This window comes from Pelmatolapia mariae, linkage group LG14 (genome assembly GCF_036321145.2).
Source record: "Pelmatolapia mariae isolate MD_Pm_ZW linkage group LG14, Pm_UMD_F_2, whole genome shotgun sequence".
Lineage (NCBI taxonomy): Eukaryota > Metazoa > Chordata > Actinopteri > Cichliformes > Cichlidae > Pelmatolapia > Pelmatolapia mariae.
This window is the reverse complement of record NC_086239.1, coordinates 39641459-39665543: the sequence shown is the minus strand read 5'-3', so window position 1 is coordinate 39665543 and position 24085 is coordinate 39641459. Positions and strand designations below refer to the sequence as shown.

General features: G+C 36.1%; 1 long non-coding RNA gene across 1 annotated transcript; it reads right to left on the bottom strand.

The window, feature by feature from the left end:
• Positions 1 to 20074: 20074 nt before the first annotated feature.
• On the bottom strand, positions 20075 to 22021 carry LOC134641723 (uncharacterized). The gene is made up of 3 exons (XR_010095568.2): positions 21560 to 22021; positions 20577 to 20745; positions 20075 to 20170 (listed from the first exon to the last, which is right to left on the bottom strand). It is a non-coding gene; the product is annotated as an uncharacterized LOC134641723 (long non-coding RNA).
• Positions 22022 to 24085: the final 2064 nt, after the last annotated feature.

Genomic DNA, 24085 nt, shown 5'->3' with positions numbered 1-24085 from the left:
GAAGAGGTGTTGAGCTGTTGAGAAGAGTTAAATAAGTTGAACTGACAAATGCGATGATTTGAAACAAATACTATGATTTGGCAGAAATACTATTATTTAGTAGAAATACTATGATTTACCAGAGGTACAATGTTTCTGCAAAAATACTATGATTTTGCAGAAATACTATGCCGGGGTATTATTTCTATAACATAACAGATACATGATGATTTTGCAGACATGTTTTAGCACAAATACTATGATTTGCTATAAATACTATGATTTGGCACATATACTGTATTCAGCAGATATACTATAACAAAATAGAGAGTCTACGACTTACTAATAATACTATAACGTAATAGATATACTATGATTTTGCAGAGAGTCTATGTTTTTGCACAACTAGCACAATGTGGCAGGAATACTATGATTTGGCACAAGTACTATGATTTAGTAGAAATACTCTTTGGGCACAAATACTATGTTTCGGTATAAATACTATGATTTGGCAATAATACTGCGTTTCAGCACAACTACTGAGATTCGATTGAAATACTATGATTTAGAAGAAATACTATGACTTCGTAGAAATACTATGTTTTGGTTCGAATATTATGATTTGCAAAAAATACTATGATTTGGCACAAGTACCATGATTTAGTACAAATACTACGAATTGGCAGAAATACTGTAACTTAGTAGTAATACTATAACATAACAGATACTATGTCTGCAAAATGACAGCATATGTTTTAGTACAATACTACAATGTCGGTCAAATACTATGAAACTGCAGTAATACTAAGATTTTGAAGGAATACTATGGTTTGGTAGAAACACTATGCCTTAGTAGTAATACTATAACATAACAGATATACTGTGATTTTGCAGACATAGTATGTTTTTGCACAAATACCACGATTTCACTCAAATACAATGAAATTGCAATAATACTATGATTTTGAAGGAAAACTTTGATTTGGTAGAAATACTATGCCTTAGTAGTAATACTATAACATAACAGGTATACTATGATTTTGCACACATTCTATGTTTTTGCACAAATACTACAATTGGGCAGAAATACTATGTTTTAGCACAAATACTATAGTTTGCTATAAATACTATGATTTGGCACATATACTGTATTCAGCAGATATACTTTAACAAAATACAGAGTCTACGACTTAGTAGTAATACTATAACATAATAGATATACTGTGATTTTGCAGACATAGTATGTTTTTGCACGAATAATACGATTTCGCTCAAATACTATGAAATTGCAGTAATACTATGATTTTGAAGGAATACTATGATTTGGCACAAGTACTATGATTTAGTACAAATAGTCTTATTGGCAGAAATACTATGCCTTTGTAGTAATACTATAACATAACAGATATACTATGATTTTGCAGACATAGTATGTTTTTTTCACAAATACTACGACTTTGCTCAAATACTATGAAATTGCAGTAATACTATGATTTTGAAGGAATACTATGATTAGGTAGAAATACTATGCCTTAGTAATACTATAACATAACAGAAATTTTAATTGGGCACAAATAACATGATTTGGCACAAATACCATGATTTGGCAAAAAAATACCATAATTTGGCACAAATACGATGATATGGCAGAAATACTATGATTGGGTACAAATACTATGATTTGGCACAAGTACTATGACTTAGTACAAATACTATGATTTGGCACAAATAGTATGATTTAGCAGAAATACTATGTTTTAATATAAATAATATCTTTTGACAGAAATTTCTGCTAAAAGGTACTATTTCTGATTTTTAGCAGAAATACAGTAATTTTGCATAAATACTATGATTTGGGATAAATACTATGATTTGGCAGATATACTATATTCACCACATATACTATAACATAACAGACATTCCTCCACTTAGTAGTAATCTCATAACATGAAATAAATATTATTGGTTTGGCCCCAAAACCATGATTTGGTACAAATACCATGATTTTTCAAAAATACTATGATTTAGCAGAAATACTGTGATTGAGCAGAAGTACTAAGATGTAGTAGAAGTACTTTGATTTAGCACAAATACTATTATGGAGGAGTAATACTTTAACATGGGAGAAATATTAATACTCACATACACATACACAGAGCCTAAAGGGAACAGTGGCTGTTAAGAGTCTGGACTTGGTATATCTAGGTCAGCTATATTGGCTGCACCTGCTGTAATCAGCCCTTACACACACAGACACAGAGAGAGCTATGGGTTTTCTTCAGTGTATTTCTCACATTCAGGATTCCCCTCGAATAAATGGCCATAATTTCCTAACCGTAGGGGATAGAATGCTCATTCTAACACCGTTCTGTTCAGAAGAGATGGGGGAATCAGCAGGTCTTCATAATTCAGCGATAGAATATAAATTATTGAAGATATATGACTTGTAATACACTGTAACTGAGTAGAGGCAAAGCAAAACTGCTTTGACTTGCCCTCAAACAACGTTTTGTAACTGTAAATCTATATGGAGCATCAAAATCATTCTTTCACCGTAAGAAACAGCAGGCTTTGGTGAATAGTCATAGGAATTTTCAGGTATCTGTGGAAATCCATCAAAAAGATATGACGAGAGAAAAAAGTGCCTCATTTCCAGAGTTTGAAATCTGAAGAAATCTGAGCGAGGGACAAATTTCCTATCCTCAAACAAGTGTAATTCATGGCCAAACGGTAATAGGTGAGCAAAAAATTATTGAATTGTGAGCATCAGGGATGTCTGAAGATATATTGGCACAAGCCTCATGCCTCAACTTTGTTTCGTTAAGGAGATATGACGATTTGAAAATGCCTGTCATTAGAGAAATCCAGCGCTGAATTTGAACAAACTCTCCATTGAGTTTCTATGGAGAATTTTCAAACTTTGTGTTGGTCTGAGGAGATTTGCCAAAATTCTATAAATCCCACAACAATGATAGTGACATATTCTGAAAGCCAGCAAAAATATCTACGTTTTGATGTATATTTTGTGGGGGTTCAGTGGAAATTGAGCGAGTAGCAAGAAGTTGTTCAGACATGAAGAGAAAATTCAGAAAGGACAAGTGCACACTCTGAGTTAATTGCATAGCAACCATAACAACGCATGTATTTTCTGAAAAATCACAATTTTGCAACTGAAAACTTAAAGAGGTATAAAATTAAAACGGTAGAAGATCTGAAAAAGCTGAATCATACAGGAATAGCTTAATAATCTGAGAACATTTTAAAGTTTGAATGGAGTTTCTAGGTGAAAGTATGAGGAAGTAGTTAAGTTTCAAAAACAAGCAAGTTTTAGCAGAATTTCTGAAGATTTCCATTCATTTCAATGGGACAAATTAAAGGAAAAAAGTGTAATATTTTAAAAAGTATAATAGTAATAAACACCAAAAGTCATAGCCGGAAAGAGCAGAAAGAGCAGAACAGTATAGAGTTTGAACTGAGAAAATCGGCTGAAAACTGAGGAAGTAGTTAAGTGCCGAAAAACGTACGGAAGCAACTAGTAAATAGTGGAATAAAGAATAAAGAGAAACAGGAACTCAATAGTGTGGAAGCCCTTTTAGGGCATCCACACAACTAGAAAAATTTGCATTTCCTGCGAAAATGCAGTGTGGATGCTGGAACGCTGAAGCTGTCAGCTGAAACTAGCTGAAAAAGCTGAAAAGTTGCAGAAATTGTAAAAACTTTGCAGAAGCAAAGGAACGTTGCTAAAATGTAGTAACTTAGCAGAACTGCAATATCTTAGAGGAAACATAATACTTGGCAGAAATACAATAGCATAGCAGAACTTAGCAGAAATATTGTAAGTTACCAGAAACACGATAACTTCCCAAAAATACAAGAATTTCGGAGAAATAGTATAAGATAACAGAAAGAATATATTTAGCCAAACATTCTTAAACATTACAGAAATACTACTCTATAGCAGAAATGATATATTTAGAAAGAAAAATATAATATAGTAGAAATACTATGATTTAGCAGAAATCCTACAATATAGCTCAATAACAATGATTTAGAACAGATACTATGATTGAGCAGAATAGTAATAACTTAAGTGAAAATATTGGAAAGGTAAAATGACAAGCTGAATAAAAAGGAACATGGTTAAGTTTGCTCAAAAATAATTTTTGTTCACCTGTGAAAAAATAAAATGAAAATACATTTAGAAATACAAATAAGAACAGCCAACAGATACACACAAAATTAAATATGGATACACAAATCAACAAATACACACAAAATCAAATATGAATACACAAATGTACAGAGAGAGACACACACACAGGGTCTATGCCAGTCAACCAGTCTGAATATATTACATTTTTATCCAACAATGAGATGCTGCCCTAAAAAGGGCTTTGTGTGTGTCTTTCTCTCTCTCTCTCTCTCTCTCTCTCTCTCTGTCACACACACACACACACACACACACACACTCAAACACTCACACCCACACTCAGGCTCACACACACACGCGCGCGCACACACACATAGCATCAGCAAGTGAACAGGGGCTGTTAACAGCATGTTTCTAGGTCAGTCAAACAGCTGTGAGATTCTCAATTTGAATCCACCAATCAGAGGGGCTGTGTGCTTTTTCCTGCCAAAACTGGTGCACCAAGTGGAGGCTTTTACAGCACAGAGAGAGACAGGATTTTTGCAGTCTATTTCTCATAGTGAGGACTCCCCTCAAACAAACAGCCATAAATTCCTAACCGTAGGGGCTAAAACGGTCATTCTTAGACCGTTGTGTTCATAAGAGATGGGAGAATCTTGAAATGTTGACCATTTAAAATAAAAATATGAAATATCATAGATATATGACATAGATGATTGGTTGTCTTAGAAGCCATGATTGCCCCAATATGCAAATTTGAATGTGCAAGGCCTAAGATATGATTGGCTGGCTGGGAAGCCATGAAGGCAACAATATGCAAATTTTTTTTTTTTTTTTTTTTGTCTGTCCCATTTGGTTCTTTAGCCGTCAGAATTGTTGTCTGAAGACCAACAAGGATACCAAATGGATTTATTTTGCCAAATGGATCATCATGGCATTGCCGTATTGGTCCATTTGATCAACTTTTGTTGTTATTATTTATTTTATTTTCAGTAGTTACAGATGAGTAACTACAATATGCAAATTTGAATGTGCAAGCCCTCGGATATGATTGGTTGTCTTAGAAGCCATATAAAAAGCAGTAAAACTGTACTATGATTTGGTAGAAAAACTATAATTAATCAAAAATACTATATTTGGCAGAAATACTATTTTGTAGCAGAAACACTATATTTAGCACAAATCTGATGAAATAGCGGAAATAGTATGATTTAGCAGAAATGCTGTATTTAGCACAAATGCTGGAAAGCAGCAAAAATGCTATGACTTAGCACAATAGTAATAACCTAAAAAGAAAAATTGGAAAAGCAAAATGGACAGCTGAAAAAATCCTGAACATGCTAAGGGTCCCTCAAATGTAATTGTTAAATGGAAAAAAAACCAGCAAAAAAAGTATAACAGTCACACAACCACAAATATGTACACATATGGTAACACACATGCACAGAGAGACACACACAGGATCAAATTCAGTCAACCAGTCTAAATATATTGAATTTAAATCGCACACACACACACACACACACACACACACACACACACACACACACACACACACACACACACAAGATCCAATTCAGTCAACCAGTCTAAATATATTGAATTTAAATCTTACAATGAGATCATCCCATAAAAAGGCTCTCTCTCTCTCTCTCTCTCTCTCTCTCCCTCTCTCTGTCTCTCTCACACACACACACACACACACACACACACACACACACACACACACACACACACAAGATCCAATTCAGTCAACCAGTCTAAATATATTGAATTTAAATCTTACAATGAGATCATCCCATAAAAAGCCTTTCTCTATCTCTCTCTCTCTCTCTCTCTCTCTCTCTGTCACACACACACACACACACACACACACACAAGATCCAATTCAGTCAACCAGTCTAAATATATTGAATTTAAATCTTACAATGAGATCATCCCATAAAAAGCCTTTCTCTATCTCTCTCTCTCTCTCTCTGTCTCACACACACACACACACACACACACACACACACAAGATCCAATTCAGTCAACCAGTCAAAATATATTGAATTTGAATCTTACAATAAGATCATCCCATAAGAAGTCTCTCTCTCTCTCTCTCTCTCTCTCTCTCTCTCTCTCTCTCTGTCACACACACACACACACAGACACACAGACACATGCACACACACACACACACACACACACACACACACAGGGAGAGAGAAGTAAGTTTCTAGCTCAGTCAAGCAGCCTGGGAGCTGCTGAATTTGAATCCACCAATCAGAGAACCTGTGCACTTTTTCCCGCCAAAACAGGTGCACGCTGCACAGAGAGACACAGGATTTTTGCAGTCTATTTCTCATAATGACGACTCCCCTCAAACAAATGACCATAATTTCCTAACCGTAGGGGCTAGAATGGTCATTCTTACACCGTTTTGTTCAGAAGAGATCGGGGAATCTTAAAGTGTTGACAATTTATCATTAAAATATGAATTATTAAAGATATTTGACTTCTAATGCACCATAACTGAGTAGAACAAAGCAAAAGCTGCCTTGACTTGCCCTCAAACAACGCTTTCTAACTCTAAATCTATTTGGAGTATCAATATCATTCTTTCACCGTAAGAGACAGCAGGCTTTGGTGAACAGTCATGGAAATTTTCAGGTCTCTGTGGAAATCCGACAAAAAGTTATGACGAGAGAAAAAAGTGGTTCATTTCCAGGGTTTGAAATCTGAAGAAATCTGAGCGAGGGACAAATTTCCTACCCTCAAACAAACCCAATTCATGGCCAAATGGTAATATTTGAGAAAACAATTCTTGAATTGTGAGCGTCAGGAGTGTCTGAAGATATACTGGGACAAGCCTCATGTTTTAACTTCGCTTCGTTAGGGAGATATGACGATTTGAATATGCCTCTCATGACAGAAATAAAGCTGTGATTTTGAACAAACTCTCCATTGACTTTGTATGGAGACTTTTCCGACCTTGTGTTGGTCTGAGGAGATTTGGCAAAATTCTATAAATCCCACAACAATGACAGTGACATTTTCTGAAAGCCAGCAAAAATACCTACGTTTTGATGTATAATTTGTGTGAGTTAAGTGAAAATTGAGCGAGTAGCAAGAAGTTGTCGGACATGAAGAGAAGACTGCAAAACCTTGAGTGGCACACTGGAAGCCAAGACCATAGCAACCATAACAACGCATGTATTTTGTGAAAAATCACAAAAATGAAACTCAAAACTTTAAGAGGCATAAAAGTAAAACGGTAAAAGATTTGAAAAAGCTGACTTATACCTGAATAGCCCAATAATTTGTGAACATTTTAAAGTTTGAATGGTTATTCTAGGCGAAAGTATGCGGAAGTAGTTAAGTTTCAAAAACAAGAAAGTTTTAGCAGAATTGCAGAAGTTTCCCATTCATTTCCAATGGGACAAATTAAAGGAAAAAGCTTAATATTTTAAAAAGTATAATAGTATAAAATACCAAAAGATATAGCCGGAAAGGGAAAAATTAGCAGAATAGTTTAAAATTTGAACGGTGAAAATCGGCTGAAAATTGTGGAAGTAGATCCACGGCGAAAAACGTACGGAAACACCCGGAATAATAATAATAAAGATAAAGAATAAAGAGAAACAGGAACTCAATAGTGTGGATGCATAAAGCATCCACACAACTAGAAAAAATTTGCATTTCCTGCGAAAATGCTGTGTGGATGCCGGAACGCTGAAGCTGTCTGCTGAAAATGACTGAAAAAGTTGAAAAGCTGCAAAGATTGTATGGCAGTAAAGAAACTGAAAAATTATGCTGAAAACAAGTGAAGAAGCAGAATCTTTTGCTGAAAAGAGGTGAAAAGGCCAAATTCTGCTTTAAAGGGGTACAGAAGTTCAAATTTGTACTGAAAAGAGGTGAAAAGGTTCCTTCTGAAATGAGTAGAAGATACTGAGATTTGTATTGATAAGAGGTGAAAGGCTGAAAATTCTGCTTAAAATAGGTGAATCAGCAGAATTTCTACTGAAAAGAGGTAAAGAAGTAGAACGTTGCACTGAAACAGGTGAATCAGCAGAATGTCTGCTAAAAAAGAGATTTCTGTTGAAAACACCTGAAAAAGCTGGGATTTGTGCTGAAAAGGGGTGAAAAAACTCACAATTCTGCTGAAACGGGGTGAAGAAGAGGTGTTGGGCTGTTGAGAAGAGTTAAATAAGTTGAACTGATATGTTTGGGTACAAATATGATGATTTGGCATTAATACTGGGTTTTAGCACAACTACTGTGATTTGGGTGAAATACTATGATTTAGAAAAAATATTATGACTTTGTACAAATACAATGTTTTGGCACAAATACTATGATTCTATAATTTGGTTCGAATGCTATGATTTGAAACAAATACTATGATTCGGCAGAAATACTATTATTTAGTAGAAATACTATGATTTACCAGTAGTACAATGTTTCTGCAAAAATACTATGATTTGGTAGAAATACTATGCCTTAGTAGTAATACTATAACATAGCAGATATAATGTGATTTTGCAGACATGGTATGTTTTTGCACGAATACTACGATTTCGCTCAAATACTATGAAATTGCAGTAATACTATGATTTTGAAGGAATACTATGATTTGGTAGAAATACTATGCCTTAGTAGTAATACTATAACATAACAGATATACTGTGATTTTGCAGACATGGTATGTTTTAACACAAATACTACGATTTCGTTCAAATACTATGAAATTGCAGTAATACTATGTTTTTGAAGGAATACTATGATGTGGTAGACATACTATGCCTTAATAGTAATACTATAACATAACAGAAATTTTAATTTGGCACAAATACCATAACTTGGCACAAATACCATGATTTGGCAGAAATACTTTGATTGAGCAGGAGTACTAAGATGTAGTAGAAGTACTTTGATTTAACAGAAATACTATTATGGAGGAGTAATACTTTCTGCAGAAAAGACGGAGAGAAGCAATCACAGTAGCTGCTCATCTCACTGAGCCAAAGCAGTTCTTGTTCCAACAAGAGATATGATGAGAGAAAAAATATGCAGGGGGGGCCGAAGAAGCTGAATTGTTGTGAAAAGAGGGGAAGAAGCAGAACTGTATGCTCGAAACAGGTGAAAATGCTGAAATAATGTTGAAAAGAGGTGGAAAAGCTGAAATTCTTCTGAAAGAGCAGAACAGGCTGAAAATTTTCAGATACTCATTGAGCCAAACTGGAAAAGAGGTGAATCAGCAGAATTTCTGCAGAAAAGAGGCAAAGAAGCAGAAACTTGCGCTGACAAGAGATGAATCAGCAGAGTTTCTGCTGAAAAGAGGTTTTTTTTTCTGAAAACAGCCAAAAAAGCTGGAATTTGTGCTGAAAAGGGGTGAAAAAAAATGAAAATTTTGCTGAAAAGGGGTGAAGAAGCTAAAGTATACCAAATCAAAGTATTTGTGCCAAAACATAGTGTTTCTGCCATATTGTGGTACTATTACATTACAACATGAATACGGATTAAAGATGAAAGAAACTGGCAACAAATTCCTCCACTACAAACCAGTCTGATACCACTTCTTTGCAGTGTTCACGTTTACTAAGGCACTACCCAAAAGGCGCCACAAGAGGGCACTCCAACACAAGAGATGACCTATGTACACTGATGCACTTAGTAACAGTCAGCCTCCTTGAATTGGCAGAAATACTGTGATTTAGTAGTAATACTATAACGTAACAGATATACTGTGATGTTGCAGACATAGTATGTTTTTGCAGTACTCATTTGTAGTGAAAAAAATTAGCAATATAAATTACAGGTCTGTGATAGTGTATAAATTTGTTGTGAAAAAAAAATGTTGACGAAGGTGGGATTGAACCCACGACCTTTGAGCTACAGAGCAGTGTCATTACTGATTGCGCCACCTGGCAAGGGGGCGGGTTGCTGAAAAACACAGACATCATCACTAAGGCACTACCCAAAAGGCGCCACAAGAGGGCACTCCAACACAAGAGATGACCTATGTACACTGATGCACTTAGTAACAGTCAGCCTCCTGCTTAGCCACTACGTAATACAGCGATATTACAGTGTACAAATTCACATAAACTGGCAGGGGGAACAAACAAAGCAGGAACAAGCCCAGGCTGAAAGATGAAAAGGCTGAAAATTTTGCAGAAAAGAGGTGAATCAGCAGAATTTCTGCAGAAAAGAGGCAAAGAAGCAGAACGTTGCGCTGAAAAGGGATGAATCAGCAGAGTTTCTGCTGAAAAGAGGGTTTTTTTTCCTGAAAACAGCCAAAAAAGCTGGAATTTGTGCTGAAAAGGGGTGAAAAAAATGAAAATTTTGCTGAAAAGGGGTGAAGAAGCTAAAGTATACCAAATCAAAGTAGTTGTGCCAAAACATAGTGTTTCTGCCATATTGTGGTACTACTACATTACAACATGAATGAAGATGAAAAGAAACTGGCAACAAAGTCCTCCACTACAAAACCAGTCTGATACCACTTCTTTGCAGTGTTCACGTTTAATAAGGCACTACCCAAAAGGCGCCACAAGAGGGCACTCCAACACAACAGATGACCTATGTACACTGATGCACTTAGTAACAGTCAGCCTCCTTGAATTGGCAGAAATAATGTGATTTAGTAGTAATACTATAACGTAACAGATATACTGTGATGTTGCAGACATAGTATGTTTTTGCACTACTCATTTGTAGTGAAAAAAATTAGCAATATAAATTACAGGTCTGTGATAGTGTATAAATTTGTAGTGAAAAAAAACAAGGTTGACCAAGGTGGGATTGAACCCACAACCTTTGAACTGCAGAGCCGTGTCATTACTGATTGCGGCACCTGAAAAACAAAAACATCTGCAATCAGAAATAAAAGAGATTTCTGTTGAAAACACCTGAAAAAGCTGGGATTTGTGCTGAAAAGGGGTGAAAAAACTCAATTCTGCTGAAACGGGGTGAAGAAGAGGTGTTGGACTGTTGAGAAGAGTTAAATAAGTTGAACAGATATGTTTGGGTACAAATATTGTGATTTGGTAATAATACTGTGTTTTAGCACAACTCCTGAGATTTGATTGAAATAATATGATTTAGAAGAAATATTATGACTTTGTACAAATACAATGTTTTGGCACAAATACCATGATATGGCAAAAATACTATGATTTAGCAGAAATACTATGATTGAGCAGAAGTACTAAGATGTAGTAAAAGTACTTTGATTTAACAGAAATGCAATTATGGAGGAGTAATACTTTAAAATGGGAAAAATATTGATACACACACAGATACACAGAGCCTAAAGGGAACAGTATTTGTGGCATGGAGTGTTAACAAGAATTTGAGGTCCATATTAGAAAAGCTGCTAAAATCATAAAACTTTGCAGAATTGTAATAAATGATGAATATGAATTACTTGTCTGTGATAGTGTGTTAATTTCTAGGGAAAAAACTTTTTTGACCAAGGTGGAATTGAACCTGTGATGTTTAGGTTGCTGACCGGTGTCATTACCAACTGCGCCACTGGGAAACAGCGCAGCAGCTTGGAAAACGGGGAGATGAACTGTCAGATTTAGATCGCGGTGAGAGGCGTAAAACGCCGATTTTTGGAGTTACAAAACGTTGTGTAACTCCAAAACTAGGTGGGATAGAAGCACGATTCTTGTACTGGGTGAATCAGCGGACTTTGCTGAACTTTCACTGCGATTTTCATAGCTCTTTGTACCTCCGTCGCGGAGGTATGACGAGAGAAGAAACGGCTTCATTTTCAGAGTTTGAAAAGTGAAAGGGAGGACAGATTTCCACCCCTCAAACAAACGTAATTTATGGCTTAACAGTAAGATGACTGTAAAAACCGCTCTATGATTTACATGAAATACTTTGATTCAGAAGAAATTCTATAATCTAGCAAAAAGCACTACAGCATAGCAGAAATTATATCACTGAGCAGAATTACTAGGATTTAGCACAAACACTATGATTTGGCTCAAAAATCTTTATTTTGCAGTTATATTATGATTTGGCAGAAATACTATGAGCAGTAATAATATAACAGTACATAATACTGTTATTTTGTGGAAATACAATGCTTTATCACAAATACCATGATATGGCAGAAATACTATGATTCAGCAGAAATACTATGATTGAGCAGAAATACTAAGATGTAGTAAAAGTACTTTGATTTAGCACAAATACTATTAAGCAGGAGTAATACTTTAACATGGGAGAAATATTGATACACACACACACATACACAGAGAGCAAAGGGAGCAGTGGCTGTTAAGACTCTGGGCTTGGTATATCTAGGTCAGCTATATTGGCTGCACCTGCTGTAATCAGCACTTACACACACAGACACAGAGAGAGCTATGGGTTTTCTTCAGTGTATTTCTCACATTCAGGATTCCTCTCGAACAAATGGCCATAATTTGCTAACCGTAGGAGATAGAACGGTCATTCTAACACCGTTTTGTTCAGAAGAGATGGGGGAATCTGCAGGTCTGCATAATTCAGAGATAAAATATAAATTATTAAAGATATATGACTTGTAATACACTGTAACTGAGTAGAGGCAAAGCAAAACTGCCTTGACTTGCCCTCAAACAACATTTTGTAACCCTAAATCTATATGGAGCATCAAAATCATTCTTTCACCGTAAGAAACAGCAGGCTTTGGTGAACAGTCATGGGAATTTTCAGGTCTATGTGGAAATCCATCAAAAAGATATGATGAGAGAAAAAAGTGCCGCATTTCCAGAGTTTGAAATCTGAAGAAATCTGAGCGAGGGACAAATTTCCTACCCTCAAACAAGTGTAATTCATGGCCAAACAGTAAGGACAGTAAGGACAGTGACATTTTCTGAAAGCCAGCAAAAATATCTACGTTTTGATGTATAATTTGTGGGGGTTGAGTGGAAATTGAGCGAGTAGCAAGAAGTTGTTCAGACATGAAGAGAAAATTCAGAAAGGACGAGTGTACACTCTGAGTTAATTGCATAGCAACCATAACAACGCATGTATTTTCTGAAAAATCACAATTTTGCAACTGAAAACATAAAGAGGTATAAGATTAAAACGGTAGAAGATCTGAAAAAGCTGAATCATACAGGAATAGCCCAATAATCTGAGAACATTTTAAAGTTTGAATGGAGTTTCTAGGTGAAAGTATGAGGAAGTAGTTAAGTTTCAAAACCAAGCAAGTTTTAGCAGAATTTCTGAAGATTTCCATTCATTTCAATGGGACAAATTAAAGGAAAAAAGTGTAATATTTTAAAAAGTATAATAGTAATAAACACCAAAAGATATTGCGCACATTAGCAGAAAGAGCAGAACAGTTTAGAGTTTGAACGGAGAAAATCGGCTGAAAACTGAGGAAGTAGTTCCACGGCAAAAAACGTACGGAAGCAACTTGAAGAATAATAATAAAGAACTAGAAAAATTTGCATTTCCTGCGAAAATGCTGTGTGGATGCCTTAACGCCGAAGCTGTCTGCTGAAAATAGCTTAAAAAGCTGAAAAGTTGCAAAAAATTGTATGGCGGTAGAGAGCTGAAAATTCTGCTGAAAACAGGTGAAGAAGCACAACTTTTTGCTGAAAAGTGGGGAAAAGCCAAATATTCTACTGAAAAGGGGTAAAGACGGAGAAATTTTTGCTGAAAAGTGGTGAAAAGAAATTTTACAATGAGCAGGATTCAAACCTGGCCCTCCTGGTCTTAAGGCAGCTACTCATCTCACTGAGCCAAACTCATTCTCTCAAAGAAGAGGTGGATAGACTGACAATTCTGCTGAAATTAGCAGAAGCTGCTGGGAATTGTGCTGATGAGGGGCGAAAAGGATGAAAATTTTGCAGAAAAGAGGTGAATCAGCAGAATTTCTGCAGAAAAGAGGCAAAGAAGCAGAACGTTGCGCTGAAAAGAGGTGAATCAGCAGAGTTTCTGCTGAAAAGAGTTTTTTTTCTGAAAACAGCCAAAAAAAGCTGGAATTTGTGCTGAAAAGGGGTGAAAAAATGAAAATTTTGCTGAAAAGGGGTGAAGAAGCTAAAGTATACCAAATCAAAGTATTTGTGCCAAAACATAGTATTTCTGCCATATTGTGGTATTTGTGCCACAAAAGTTACTACATTACAACATTAATACGGATTAAAGATGAAAGAAACTGGCAACAAATTCCTCGACTACAAACCAGTCTGATACCACTTCTTTGCAGTGTTCACGTTTACTAAGGCACTACCCAAAGGGCGCCACAAGAGGGCACTCCAACACAAGAGATGACCTATGTACACTGATGCACTTAGTAACAGTCAGCCTCCAACTTAGCCACTACGTAATACAGCGATAACATAGCAGAAATACTGTGATTTTGTTGAAATACTATGTTTTAGGACAAATACTATGATTTGGCAGAAATACTATGATATAGCAGCAATACTATGTTTTGGTACAAATGCTGCGCTTAGGCACAAATATTATGATTTGGCAGACACTATGATTTAGCAGAGATAATATGATTTGACAGAAATACTAAACTTTGGCACAAATACTATAATTGAGTGCAAGTACTTTAAGATAACAGAAAAACTATGATTTAGCAGAAATACAATGTTTTTGCAAAAACACTGTAATTTCACTCAAATACTTTGAAATAGCCGTAATACTATGATTTGGCAGAACATAACAGAAATTCTACGACTAAGTAGTAATACTATAACATAACAGAAATATTAATTGGGCACAAATACTATAATTTGGCACAAGTACCATGTTTTGGCAAAATCCCATAATTTGGCACAAATACTATGATTTGGCAGACACTATGATTTAGCAGAGATAATATGATTTGGCAGAAATACTAAACTTTGGCACAAATACTATAATTGAGTACTGTAAGATGAGAGAAATACTATGATTAAGCAGAAATACAATGTTTTTGCAGAAACACTGTAATCTATATTTTGATATGAATACTATGATTTGGCACGAGTAGTATGATTTAGTACAAATACTACGAATTGGCAGAAATACTGTGACTTAGTAGTAATACTATAACATAACAGATATACTGTGATGTTGAAGACATAGTACGTTTTTGCACATATGGTACGATTTCGCTCAAATACTATGAAATTGCAGTAATACTATGGTTTTGAAGGAATGCTATGATTTGGTAGAAATACTATGCCTTAGTAGTAATACTATAACATAACAGATATACTATGATTTTGCAAACAGTCTATGTTTTTGCACAACTAGCACAATGTGGCAGAAATATTATGATTTGGCACAAGTACTATGATTTAGTAGAATTACTCTTATTAGCATAAATACTATGTTTCAGTACAAATACTATAATTTGGCAATAATACTGCGTTTCAGCACAACTACTGAGATTTGATTGAAATACTATGATTTAGAAGAAATACTATGACTTCGTACAAATACTACTATGTTTTGGTTCGAATACTATGATTTGCAAAAAATACTATGATTTGGCACAAGTACCATTATTTAGTACAAATACTACGAATTGGCAGAAATACTGTGACTTACTAGTAATACTTTAACATAACAGATATACTGTGATGTGTTTGGCACATATACTATAATCAGCAGATATACTATAACATAACAGAAATTCTACGACTTAGTAGTAATACTATAACGTAACAGAAATTTTAATTGGGCACAAATAACATGATCTGGCACAAATACCATGATTTGGTAAAAAAATACCATGATTTGGCACAACTACTATGATTGGGTACAAATACTATGATTTGGCATAAGTACTATGACTTAGTACAAATACTATGATTTGGCACAAATACTATGATTTAGCAGAAATACTATGTTTTAACATAAATAATATCTTTTGACAGAAATGTCTGCTAAAAGGTACTATTTCTGCTTTTTAGCAGAAATCCTGCAATTTTGCATAAACACTATGATTTGTGATAAATACTATGATTTGGCAAATATACTATATTCAGCATATATACTATAACATAACAGAAATACCTCCACCTACTAGTAATTCTATAATATATCAGAAATGTCATGATTTGACACAAAAACCATGATTTGGCACAAATACCATGATTTGGCAAAAATACTATGATTACCCAGAATTACTATGATTGAGCAGAAGTACTAAGATGTAGTAGAAGTACTTTGATTTAGCAGAAATACTATTATGGAGGAGTAATACTTTAACATGGGAGAAATATTGATACACACACACATACACAGAGCCTAAAGGGAACAGGGGCTGTTAAGACTCTGGGCTTGGTATATCTAGGTCAGCTAAATTGGCTGCGCCTGCTGTAATCAGCACTTACACACACAGACACAGAGAGAAGTATGAGTTTTCTTCAGTGTATTTCTTACATTCAGGATTCCCCTCGAACAAATGGCCATAATTTCCTAACCGTAGGGGCTAGAACACTCATTCTGACACCGTTTTGTTCAGAAGAGATGGGGGAATCTGCAGGTCTTCATAATTCAGAGATAAAATATAAATTATTGAAGATATATGACGTGTAATACACTGTAACTGAGTAGAGGCAAAGCAAAACTGCCTTGACTTGCCCTCAAACAACGTTTTGTAACTCTAAATCGATATGGAGCATCAAAATCATTCTTTCACCGTAAGAAACAGCAGGCTTTGGTTAACAGTCATGGAAATATTCAGGTCTCTGTGGAAATCCATCAAAAAGATCTGACGAGAGAAAAAAGTGCCTCATTTCCAGAGTTTGAAATCTGAAGAAATCTGAGGGAGGGACAAATTTCCTACCCTCAAATAAGTGTAATTCATGGCCAAACGGTAATAGGTGAGAAAAAAATTCTTGAATTGTGAGCATCAGGAGTGTCTGAAGATATATTTGCACAAGCCTCATGTCTCCACTTTGTTTCGTTAAGGAGATATGACAATTTGAAAATGCCTCTCATTAGAGAAATCCAGCGGTGATTTTGAACAAACTCTCCATTGACTTTCTGTGGAGACTGTTCAGACTTTGTGTTGCTCTGAGGAGATTTGCAAAACATCTGTAGGTCCCACAACAATGATAGTGACATTTTCTGAAAGCCAGCAAAAATACCTACGTTTTGATATGGAGGACCAGAAGAGCCACGCGCATCGAAATAAAAATTTCTGTGCTTTAATAATGAATTGTAGAATAAATTCTGCAATTGTAAATTCATTTTTGAATTCCAATTTAATAAACTGCATTTCAAAATCCTTTTTCCAATTGCACTTTAATAAACTGCATTTTAAAATCCTTTTTTCAATTGCACTTTAATAAACTGCAGTTCAAAATCCTTTTTCCACTTGCAATTTAATAAACTGCAGTTCAAAATCCTTTTTCCACCTGCAATTTAATAAACTGCAGTTCAAAATCCTTTTTCCACTTGCAATTTAATAAACTGCAGTTCAAAATCCCTTTTCCACTTGCAATTTAATGAACTGCAGTTCAAAATCCTTTTTCCACTTGCAATTTAATAAACTGCAGTTCAAAATCCCTTTTCCACTTGCAATTTAATAAACTGCAGTTCAAAATCCTTTTTTCAACTTGCAATTTAATAAAATGCAGTTCAAAATCCATTTCCCTTTCCTGTTCGGTCCTGGATTAGCTGCTGGATTAGCTCCTGGATTAGCTGCTGGATTAGCTCTTCGATTAACAACTTGCTGGAGGCTATTCAAATTAGCCACACCGTGGGATGTAAGGAGCTCTCTGATTGGTTGGTCAGACACAGGCTGTCTGCCAGCCTGGATTTTTCTAGCTCATAGCTTCGCCCTGCTACGAAGCGTGTGTGCTTGTACAAAGGCCGTTCAGCCTCAGGATTTACACTCGGCTCGACTCGGATATGTGAAGAATGAAGGGACCCTGCAGCGAAACGGAGAGCCAACCTCTGACTGAGTGCCTGTCTACACAGTCTGACCACCTGTTGAAGGTAAGGTGCTAACGTGGCTAACGCTAGCATCACCGCACGTAGCTCCGTTATTTTAAGATCATCTTAGTTTATGAAAGTTTTACGTCGCAGCTGTACGAGCTCGCTGCGTGTTTTGTAAGCTGCTGTGCTCTTCACAAATAAAGCTGGAAGCAGCTCAGACTGTTAGAACCAGCACTGAGCCCTGTTACATTTATACAGTGTTAGAGCAATGGCTGCAACCTACAGCCTTTAAACTAGCGATTAAAATGCTGACAGTAAACTCGTCAGTCCAGATGTTACCACATTACTCTATGGTACTTAGAGTTAAAACAACTGAGACAGGCTGATTAAAATAACAGCTGTCAGTTCTCTCATTCCTTATATCAAGACTGGAGATCACACTACTGATTTCAGTTCATTTAATATGTGAGAGCACAGATTCATTCTCAACTGGACATAAATGATGATCAAAGGTTGTATATATGATGAAGTCATCAAATCCCAGCCTCTAACACAGTGTGCTGAATCTTAGCTTTGAATGTCCAGTATATTCTAATCAGTGCAATGTAAGCATTCACTGAACCTACAGTATCTACACCTGTGTGGCAAATGTGTGGTAAAGATACAGATAATGAAATTTAATTATTAATACAATATACATCATGAAAAATGAAAGCTGAAATTGATTCAGTTTAGTACTTTTCTCTGTATGTTCTGTGATTATAAAGGCCTTATATTCTGTGATATATACTGTAAATGATTTTCACAGAAGTCTTAAAGTACTTAAATCACTGCTGATAGTCTGGTTGTTTATATTTTCACATGTTTTTTGTGTCTGTAGGGCTGTTTGATGACGATTTGGACTCCTCTGGGAGATGAGGACACACCCACATCTGTTCCATACTGCAGCCATGGATGGTGTTACAGCTCTGAGTCAGCTTTGGGCCATCAGATGCACACACTGGAAAACCAGCACCTGGACTTCATGCAGGAGAGACGGCCTCAGTGATGGACTCTGCATCCTCTACTTTACCTCCTAATCTCTTTCTCTTTAACACACAATTACAATCACTCCAAAAGAGTGTAAACTTACTGAGGAAGTCTCTAACTTGTACACATTTGTACTTTTACTTGTTTTATGAGTTATTTTTAACAAGAGTAAAGTTATTCACATAAAGTTGTTATTCTTCTGTATTTATTCTTTTGTATCATGTACTACAGTCGTACTGAACTTTACAGACCTGGTGAATTGGAGAAAACAAAGATCACACACACACACACACACACACACACACACACACACACACACACACACACACACACACACATATATATATCATTCAGCTTCAGCAGTATTTCTATTCATCTTATGAATTCCAGTCCAATGTCAATTCACTGAGTTCAGTTTTGGTCTTAAACTCCAGAGAATACCACCTGGTTTAACAATCTTTTTTATCTGATTATTGGCAAAATGTTTTCTTCTTTCACAAGAAAACAGTCTTCTGAAAGAAGAAAACATTTTGGGCTCAATTTCAGCCTCAGGCGAAATTGAGCCCAAAGAAACAACAACAAAGTTTAGTTCCTCTGGATTTTCCATGGAAAATTGTTTTATCACTCATCCAGATGACTTCTCCAGTGTCACAGATGAGTGATGAATGTATCTCCCACTGGAAACCATTGTGTCCAGTTAAAGTCAGTCGACTTTTTTTTAAGGAGAGTTGTTACATGCTGTGCTCATGAGGACAATGGGTTTTAACTTGCAGCACAACACAAAGCTGCTATACTGGATCAACGATCAAAACACTAATTGAGCAGAATTAAAGCAAAATGTAATATCCTCATATGATGACACATCACACACGACCCAGCATTGTTCTAAGAATGCAAAATTTCTTATTGGAAGTTTCCACAGCTGCCAGAAAGGGACAGCTTTCTGGCTGGTCTTTATGAGTGGTCGTTGCTCTCTCGTTTTCTCTGGAATTGCTGCACAGAGGATGTAACACCCATGATAAGCACTGAGGTGTGTTTCCTTGTCAGAAATCAGCAATACTCAGCTTCCAGGTAAGGAAAAGTGGAACCAGAAGATATTCAAATGCATCTCTCCGCAGCTGCTGATGAATTCTACGAAAAACAAAGTTAGTTAAAAACATTTGCAGGTGAATCACCACTGATTTATCAGTGACATCCATTTACTCAAAAATTACTGACAAGTGGATAACTAGGATATATATATATATATATATATATATATATATATATATATATATATATATATATATATATATATATATATATATATATATATATATATATAATTTCAAAAATGTCCTGTACAAAATGGAACTGTATATGACAAATGTGGTGCTTGTGGAATTTTTAACAAGGACCCTACAAAACTTTACAGTACTCTACTGCCAAACTTTTGACAGCTAGGTGTGCAGTTCCTGCTTTAAATGCATCCACTTTTAAGATTAAGGAATCTAAGTGATAAGAGGCCAGAAATGTTTGAACTCGCTTATGAACCTACATCACTGAGGCCGTCTCTCCTGCATGAAGTCCAGGTGCTGGTTTTCCAGTGTGTGCGTCTGATGGCCCAAAGCTGACTCAGAGCTGTAACACCATCCATGGCTGCAGTATGGAACAGATGTGGGTGTGTCCTCATCTCCCAGAGGAGTCCAAATCGTCATCAAACAGCCCTACAGACACAAAAACGTGAAAATATAAACAACCAGACTATCAGCAGTGATTTGAGTACTTTAAGACCTCTGTGAAAATCATTTACAGTGTATATCACAGAATTTAAGGCCTTTATAATCACAGAGCATACAGAGAAAAGTACTAAACTGAATCAATTTCAGCTTTCATTTTTCATGATGTATATTGTATTAATAATTAACTTTCATTATCTGTATCTTTACCACACATTTGCCACACAGGTGTAGATACTGTAGGTTCAGTGAATGCTTACATTGCACTGATTAGAATATACTGGACATTCAAAGCTAAGATTCAGCGCACTGTGTTAGAGGCTGGGATTTGATGACTTCATCATATATACAACCTTTGATCATCATTTATGTCCAGTTGAGAATGAATCTGTGCACTCACATATTAAATGAACTGAAATCAGTAGTGTGATCTCCAGTCTTGATATAAGGAATGAGAGAACTGACAGCTGTTATTTTAATCAGCCTGTCTCAGTTGTTTTAACTAAGTATCACAAAGTAATGTGGTAACATCTGGACTGACGAGTTTACTGTCAACATTGTAATCGCTAGTTTAAGGCTGTAGGTTGCAGCCGTTGCTCTAACACTGTATAAATGTAACAGGCCTCAGTGCTGGTTCTAACAGTCTGAGCTGCTTCCAGCTTTATTTGTGAAGAGCACAGCAGCTTACAAAACACGTAGCGAGCTCGTACAGCTGCGACGTAAAACTTTCATAAACTAAGATGACCTTAAAATAACGGGGCTACGTGTGGTGATGCTAGCGTTAGCCACGTTAGCACCTTACCTTCAACAGGTGGTCAGACTGCGTAAACAGGCACTCAGTCAGAGGTTGGCTCTCCGTTTCGCTGCAGAGTCCCTTCATTCTTCACATATCCGTGTCGAGCCGAGTGTAAATCCCGACGCTGAACGGCCTTTGTACAAGCACACACGCTTCTTAGCAGGGCGAAGCTATGAGCTAGAAAAATCCAGGCTGGCAGACAGCCTGTGTCTGACCAACCAATCAGAGAGCTCCTTACATCCCACGGTGTGGCTAATTTGAATAGCCTCCAGCAAGTTGTTAATCGAAGAGCTAATCCAGGAGCTAATCCAGCAGCTAATCCCGGAGCGAACAGGAAAGGGAAATGGATTTTGAACTGCAGTTTATTAAATTGCAAGTGGAAAAAGGATTTTGAACTGCAGTTTATTAAATTGCAAGTGGAAAAAGGATTTTGAACTGCAGTTTATTAAATTGCAAATGGAAAAAGGATTTTGAACTGCAGTTTATTAAATTGCAAGTGGAAAAAGGATTTTTAACTGCAGTTTATTAAATTGCAGGTGGAAAAAGGATTTTGAACTGCAGTTTATTAAATTGCAAGTGGAAAAAGGATTTTGAACTGCAGTTTATTAAATTGCTAGTGGAAAAAGGATTTTGAACTGCAGTTTATTAAATTGCAGGTGGAAAAAGGATTTTGAACTGCAGTTTATTAAATTGCAAGTGGAAAAAGGATTTTTAACTGCAGTTTATTAAATTGCAAGTGGAAAAAGGATTTTGAACTGCCGTTTATTAAAGTGCAACTGAAAAAGGATTTTAAAATGCAGTTTATTAAAATGCAATTGGAAAAAGGATTTTGAAATGCAGTTTATTAAATTGGAATTCAAAAATGAATTTACAATTGCAGAATTTATTCTACAATTCATTATTAAAGCACAGAAATTTTTATTTCGATGCGCGTGGCTCTTGTGGTCCTCCATATTTTGATGTATAATTTGTGGGGGTTGAGTGGAAATTGAGCGATTAGCAAGAAGTTGTTCAGACATGAAGAGAAAATTCAGAAAGGACAAGTGCACACTCTGAGTTAATTGCATAGCAACCATAACAACGCATGTATTTTCTGAAAAATCACAATTTTGCAACTGAAAACTTGAAGAGGTATAAAATTAAAATGGTAGAAGATCTGAAAAAGCTGAATCATACAGGAATAGCCCAATAATCTGAGAACATTTTAAAGTTTGAATGGAGTTTCTAGGTGAAAGTATGAGGAAGTAGTTAAGTTTCAAAACCAAGCAAGTTTTAGCAGAGTTGTGGAAGATTTCCATTCATTTCAATGGGACAAATTAAAGGAAAAAAGTGTAATATTTTAAAAAGTATAATAGTAATAAACACCAAAAGTCATAGCGATCATTAGCAGAAATAGCAGAACAGTATAGAGTTTGAACGGAGAAAATCGGCTGAAAACTGAGGGAGTAGTTAAGCGCCAAAAAACGTACGGAAGCAACTAGAATAAAGTAGAATAAAGAATAAAGAGAAACAGGAACTCAATAGTGTGGAAGCCCTTTTAGGGCATCCACACAATAAAGAGAAACAGGAACTGAATAGTGTGGAAGCCCTTTGAGGGCATCCACACAATAAAGAATAAAGAGAAACAGGAACTCAATAGTGTGGATGCTTAAAGCATCAAAGAATAAAGAATAAAGAGAAACAGGAACTCAATAGTGTGGATGCTTAAAGCATCCACACAATAAGAGTAAACATTTACTCACCAAGTCAGTGTATCAGGTAAAGATCCACAGCAATGACAACAATAGTCTCTTGAGCTGAGGCTTCTCCGGGTTTGCTCAACATATTCCATAACAAATGCACCATGAACATGCAGACTGATCCGGGAGGGAGGAGGACGGTAGTCACGTGGCATTTTCAAAACACATCTTTCATCCTTCCGCACTGAGAAGCAAAACTTCCAGCTTACTTAGTTTTTCTAAGTTAAGACAACTCAAATAAATTGAGTTTATCAGCGTTTTTGCATAAAAAGTACTGGTGACTTATTTAAATTGAGTTCTAATAACAAATTGATAAAAATTGAGTTCAGCCTATTTAATATTTTTAATTAAACACAATATTACATTTTACAGTGTTCACAGCAGAGGGGCCTGGGTTTGGCTCACATTAGACTCACCAGTTAACCTAACCCCACTAACTGCATGTCTTTGGACTGTGGGAGGAAGCCGGAGAGCCCGGAGAGAACCCACGCAGACACGGGGAGAACATGCAAACTCCACACAGAACGACCAGATGGTGGAATCAGATTCAGGACCTTGTTGTTGTGAAGCAACAGTGATCACTGGACCAGCCTCTCGTGTTTCGATAATCTGATACATTTATTGGATCTGAGCTGCTCGTTTTAATCCTGCTGACTCTTACAGACGGTTTTATATGTGTGAAAGCTGTTATCAGTGACATTACAATATTATCAAAGAGCTCGCTGTGATATCAGAGCCTAAAGCTGCTCACTGTGGAGCCAAAATCAGGCAGAGAGGAGGGAAGCTCCACCTC